Source organism: Coffea arabica, chromosome 1c, assembly GCF_036785885.1.
Source record: "Coffea arabica cultivar ET-39 chromosome 1c, Coffea Arabica ET-39 HiFi, whole genome shotgun sequence".
NCBI classification, from domain to species: Eukaryota; Viridiplantae; Streptophyta; class Magnoliopsida; order Gentianales; family Rubiaceae; genus Coffea; species Coffea arabica.
Genome location: NC_092310.1, coordinates 6,906,882 through 6,913,327, shown reverse-complemented (window position 1 = coordinate 6,913,327; position 6,446 = coordinate 6,906,882). Strand labels below are relative to the sequence as shown.

The following is a 6,446-nucleotide window of genomic DNA, read 5'->3' as shown; positions in this document are numbered from 1 at the left end:
AAACCTCAACTCCATTCGGATCAATTGCAGCCTTACACGTGGCAAGAAATAGAGTATGAGAAAGAGATTGAAACCAGAAATGGTATAGAGAAAAAAAATAATAATTGAAGTGACCTTCTCACCGTAAGATTGACTTTGAATCTGATTACGTGTAACAGAAATAGTTCCACTTTTAGGAAAGACTATCCTTTAGAAATACCTAATGTAGAGTCTAACCTTTTCTGCTATAAATTCACCCACAGTGTCCATATGATCTGCTTGTGTCAAACAGAGAGAGCATTTTACCGAAATGGAAGCCGGAGGCCGCTTGTCTGCTCTAACAACCACGAATGAACAAAAGAAAAGCCCCATCCATAGAGCCCCATACTCGAAGCCTCCCTTCACCATCGGTGATATCAGGAAAGCCATTCCACCTCACTGCTTTAAAAGATCACTCCTTCGCTCATTCTCGTATCTTGTTCATGACCTGACCCTTGTCGGTCTGTTCTACTACATTGCTACAACTTATTTCCATCTCCTTCCTTCTCCATACAACTATCTTGTCAGGCCTATTTACTGGATTCTTCAGGGCTGTGTTTTCCTTGGAGTTTGGGTCATTGCCCACGAATGCGGTCACCATGCATTCAGCGACTACCAATGGGTGGATGACACCGTTGGTTTTATCTTCCATTCTGCGCTTATGGTCCCCTACTTCTCGTGGAAACACAGCCACCGCCGCCACCACTCCAACATTGGATCAATCGAACATGACGAAGTCTTTGTGCCGAAGCCAAAGTCCGAAATAGAGTGGTACTACAAGTACCTGAACAACCCTCCAGGCAGAGTCATCACTCTGGCGATCACCCTTGTGCTGGGCTGGCCCTTGTACCTGGCCGTCAATGCTTCAGGCAGACAATATGATCGTTTTGCGTGAGAGGCTTCAAATCTACATTTCCGATGTTGGTGTCATTGTAACAACTCACCTGCTCTATCGGGTAGCATTGGCAAAAGGGCTAGCCTGGCTTATATGCATCTACGGGCTACCGTGGCTTGTTCTAAATGGCATCATTGTTTTCATCACGTATCTGCACCACACTCACCCTTCATTGCCGCACTATGATTCATCAGAGTGGGATTGGCTGAGGGGCGCGCTGGCAACCGTTGATAGAGATTATGGTGTCTTGAACAAGGTCTTCCATAACATCACAAACACACATGTGGCTCATCATCTCTTTTCAAAAATGCCACATTATCACGCAGTGGAGGCAACTGAAGCAATGAAGCCAATTCTGGGAGAGTATTACCGATTTGATGGCACTCCTCTCTACAAGGCGATGTGGAGGGAGGCAAAAGAGTGTCTTTATGTTGAGCCAGATGAGGGAAGCAAGGGTGTATTCTGGTACAAGAGTAAGATTTGATGAAATTATCTGATCCTGATCACCTAATAGACTGTTGTGTTATTAGTGAAGCTGTATCTTTGAAATTGGCATTTGGGGAGAAAGAAGTAGCTGTCTTTCGCTCAGCCAATTGTCAATTGTCTAACTTTGCGTAAAATTACCTTGTGCTAATAAACTCATAGCCTTTCGACAAAAAAAAAAAAAATAAACTCATAGCCTGTGTCAATACCAATTGAAATTGGTATTGTTTTGAGTTTTAAGCTCCTCAACAACTGTCAATACCAATTATTTGAAATAATAATTAATCAACGTGTGTATATATAATCTCAGAAATGACTTCTATATTTTTGAAATAAAACCAATAGGTTCCACAAGTGAGATACGTATGATTTCTATATTTTTGAGAATTACTGTATAAACATTGATCCACGTGATATAACTACAGTTAACACCATAGTAAGGCTTATACACTGGGATGTAATTAAAAAGTGGACCAAGGTTCCTTACAGCATTACGAAATGCTTGAACGTCGTAATCTAAGTCCTACCATTAACTGCCCTCCGGGGTTTGGTCTTGCGGTTGAGGCTGCTGAAGATGAAGTCTTAGATCCTTGGTTCGAACCTTGCTGCTAGCAAGTTGTGGAGGGTGGGGAATAGTTTGCTGGATCTACTTCCTGCGGAACACCCCTAAAAAAAAAAATCCTACCATTAACTAAATCCTGATCATTTTGACAAAAAAAAAAACCTAATCCTAAGCAGCATAACTATGTCGCATATTTTATGCAATTAATAATCTCTGTAGGCCTGTCAATGGGCCGGGTCCCGATCGGGCCTACCCGGAAAAAGGCCCGCCAAAAACCTATTTTTACTACAACTTCAGCACCTGAAATTACTTGGCAAAGATGATATGCTGCAATTAGTGAATAACAGAATTTATTAGATAAACATGGTACAAGTTTAAAGGCATTTTTAGAATTTACCAAATACTGCTGTGGACATGCACTCATTAAATGTAAATAACAGGCTTGACTATAAAGTAGCTAAATTTAGCTCTACATGATTCAACCTCCTCATTAACACCAGAAATTTTCAACTAGTATTGCCATCAAAGCACGAAAGAAACCTCCGGGTCGATCTAAAACTAATACGAATAACATACTACTTATTCATAATATGTCATCACGGGTCAATAATGGTTCAATAATGGTTAGATTAACAGTTTTTACCAGTGATTTTTGACTTAACCCTTAACTCAATCTATTTTAATTGGGCCATTAAATCTTATAGTTACCGATGTTAGCAAGAAAGATGGATACGGCCAAAGAATTACTAAGCTGTCTAAAATAACTAATTCACAGCTATCAACTTAACTAGTAGGTTATAGTAGTTAGGCGACTAAAAGTTCTGTGGTTTGACGTACAAATTCTCTCTCTTTTTTTTTTTTTTTTTGTTTCCGTTCTTGCTTGTAAGATTTCGAATCTTCAAAAAAAAAGCCTGCAACGAAATTTGAGCATAGAGGCAATTAGGTATTAACCTTGCCATAATGTACGGAATATGGACGACGGTCCTACCCTCTGTTACCAGTGCCTTAGCACTGAAGATTGGGACAAAGAAGCCGTTTCACAAGTCCTTGACGTTGACTCTCCGAGGAGGCAAACAACCTAAGCCATTAGAAATGATTTGTGCATGATTTGTTTTGTACGACATCGTTTCTTGTGTCAACAGGGTCACTACTATTATCACCGGGTCTCCGACTATTAGACCTGTGATCATTGTAGACAACAGAACCTTTAAATAATTTATTTAGTTAAAATTGATTTTGGTGTAATTAAATTAAATAATTACAAGTTCATCAGACTTTGGGCTTACGTTTCTCTTAAAAAAAAAAAAAAGCCTTTGAGCTTACAAGATGGAGGAGGACGAGTAAATTCAAGTTAAAACCAAATCAATTTGTTCGTCAAAGAATTAAATTCAAAGTTCAAGTTCTATATTACAATTTTCTCTGTAGCCCTAGAATTAAATTCAAGTTCAAGCAAAATCAAAACCCTATATTAAATTGAAAACTTGTTCGTCAAAGAATGGAGGAAGACGAGGATACAGCAGTTTTTTTTTTTTTCCAAACGACAACGTTCTATTAATGTGTGGAATCGAATTACAACAAGGCTGGGCAACTGCCCTTACACTCCATCTGCACCGGATCATGCAGCCATGCTGGGAAGACCTCCTTCCATTCAGCTGAATATTCTAAGCTAATTGCCAATTTGGCTAGGGTATGACTAACAAAGTTGTTAACTCTCCTAGTGAAAGTAAAACAACATTCATCAAAAAATTCCCGAGTACTCCTAATATCCTCAAACACCACTGACTCAATCCTCTCAGTACCTTCCCTGTTAAGCTCTTCCACAACCTGTAAACAATCTACCTCAAACACCACCTTTTTCCACCCCTGTTGCTTTGCCAACTTCATAGCCAGTTTGAGAGCCATTGATTCCTCTTGTTTTGGATTTGAAGCGCTTGAGGATGGTACAGCCCATGCTCCTAACATCAACCCCTGCCAATCCCTCGCCACCATTCCCCAGCCTGCTCTATCTCCCTTACTTTGTAATGCAGCATCAGAATTCAATTTGATCCATCCCTCCTGAGGCCTTTCCCAACCATGCACATCCTTATTCGCCTTTGTGCCACAATCCCTAACTTCCCCCTCAGTCTCTTGAGCTTCCTGATACTCTTGCCACTCCACTACTGCCTTATTAACTGCAACCAAAGGATCCCTCCCACAACCATTAAACTGCTTATCATTCCTGGACTTCCAGATTTGCCAAAGTAGGTTAATTGTCAGACAAATCCGTTCCATACCTTTCTCCATGCTCACAGCTTCTTTAAGCCCTTCCCACCAATGCCAAAACTTGTGTCTGTAATCCTCCAGTCCCTCCCAGTTCAGGGGTGCAGCTTTCCATATTTGCTTAGCGTTGCTACAAAAAAATAACATATGTTCAGTGGTTTCTGGCCCCTCCCCACATCCTTTGCACACATGGTCTCCCTTTAAGCATCGTTCCCTTATCATTGCATTTACTGGTAGAATACCATGCAAACATTTCCATATGAAATGCTTTAGTTTGTGTTTCACATTCAGCCCCCAGAGGAAGTTCCAATGTTGATTTACACCTGACCTCCCAAAGCTGGTTCCTGCCTCCATCCACACCTCTCCATCCATCCTTTTCTTTTTCTTTGCCAGCCTATAACCAGATTTTACAGTGTACACACCAGTAGTAGAAAAAGCCCAAAATAACCTATCCTTTCTAGGCACCTCACTAAGGGGAATACTCAAGATCTGCCTACCCTCGTCCCTATCAAACACTTTGGTTATCAGCTCCTTGTCCCACACACCTTCCTTAATAAGCTTACTTACTTCCTGCAACTCAACATTCCCTGCCCTCCTAGTCTTAACTTTGCTATCACCAGACCCTGGAACCCATCTATCCTCCCAAATATTAATGGATTTACCATCTCCCACCTGTTTTCTTATTCCCTCCTCCAGTATTCCCCTAGCCTGCAGCAAACTCTTCCAACACCAGGAATCAGTACCATAACTTCCTGTTCTCCAAATAGATGTACCCTTAAAGTACCTGGCCTTCAGAACTCTACTTACCAATAAATTGGGATTCATCAGGATCCTCCACAACTGCTTAGCATGCGAGAACCCGTAAATTCCTCTTAATAATTTTCCTAGGGTTTATCCCCTTTAATGGCATGTTTTCTGCATTTTCTGGCTTAGGAAAAATTTTCCTGGTGAATTTTATGAGTAATTATGTTTTTAGATGATTTTTCTAGTATTGGAGAGTTTTTGAAAAATTAAGGATATATATCGGACGTGGGACCCACTAGTGCGAAAAGTTCGGAAAAATTCGGCCAATTAGGTGAAGTTTTGGATACTGGTTGAAATTTATCGGGTGTTAAGAGATAAGTGGAGGATGAGATGTGATTGATGTGAGAGGGAAAAAGAAGGATAGGGATGCATTTATGGAGTGACAAGTGTCACTTGGCCATTGGTTTCACTTGTAGGACAACTATTCACCTTTTTGACTTTTTTTGACTAATTCATTAAATACCTCAAAAATCACCAAAAATTCACTCTTTTCTTCTCCTTGTTGGTCGGCTCTCTCTCTCTACCAAAGGAAGGAAGAAAACTCTTCAAAGGTTGGCATCCATCTAGCTCAAATCATCCCAAGCAATCCCTTAAACTTGTTTCTACTCCATAAAACCTCTTCATTTGGTGTTGTTTAGTGGTTTGGTGAAGTGTTTGGAGAAGCTAAGGTGCCAAGCAACTCTCCCTCTCTTGTTTACTAGGTGAGTGGTGTGTGAACTTCCTCCTACACTTAATGAAGTTTAATTTGTGCCTAGTGGGAGCTAAAGTGATGAAATATGTGGTTTATTTCTTGGTTTTGAATGAATTGATGAAGTTTTCAATTTATTGATGAATTTTCTGGTTTAATATGAATGTAATGTTGTGGCTATCCTTGATGATGGGAACTGATGTTTAATGACTCTAGTAGGTGTATAGGATAGATAATTGTAACCAATTTCTGGTTTGGAAGGAATTTGAGGAAGTTATGGTTTTATATCCCCAATTCTGTCCGGTTTTGTATCTCATGGTTAGAGGCCGAATTGGCCTTGGCTTAAAACATGAAAGTTGTAGGTATTGATGTTGTAAAGGTTCCTGTAAAATTTCAGGTCAATCGGAGTAGTGTAGAATGAGATAAGTCAAAAATACCGAGACTGGTCTAGGAAGGGGTGCTGCGAACAGGGTTGCCTTTTCACTCAATTGGACCGTGACTTTTCACCCTGATCCTCAGCGAATTAGATTTTAGCCAAAACATGAAAGTTGTAGCCAAGGCTATAAAATAGTTTCTTGTAAATTTTCAGCTTGATCTGACCACTGTAGCATGTGAAATGACCGAAATACCCTTGACTATTTTCGAGACCTGTTTCGCGCCCAGATTTTTGTTTTCGTGTAGTCTTCCATTTTCGACCCTGAAAATGCACGATTTGGCCTTTGAGGTCTTCTGATGAA

At 40.3% G+C, this 6,446-nt stretch overlaps 1 pseudogene; it reads left to right on the top strand.

The window, feature by feature from the left end:
• Nucleotides 1-252: 252 nt before the first annotated feature.
• Nucleotides 253-1,402, top strand: LOC113706024 (delta(12)-acyl-lipid-desaturase-like; annotated as a pseudogene).
• The last annotated feature ends 5,044 nt before the right edge of the window (nucleotides 1,403-6,446 follow it).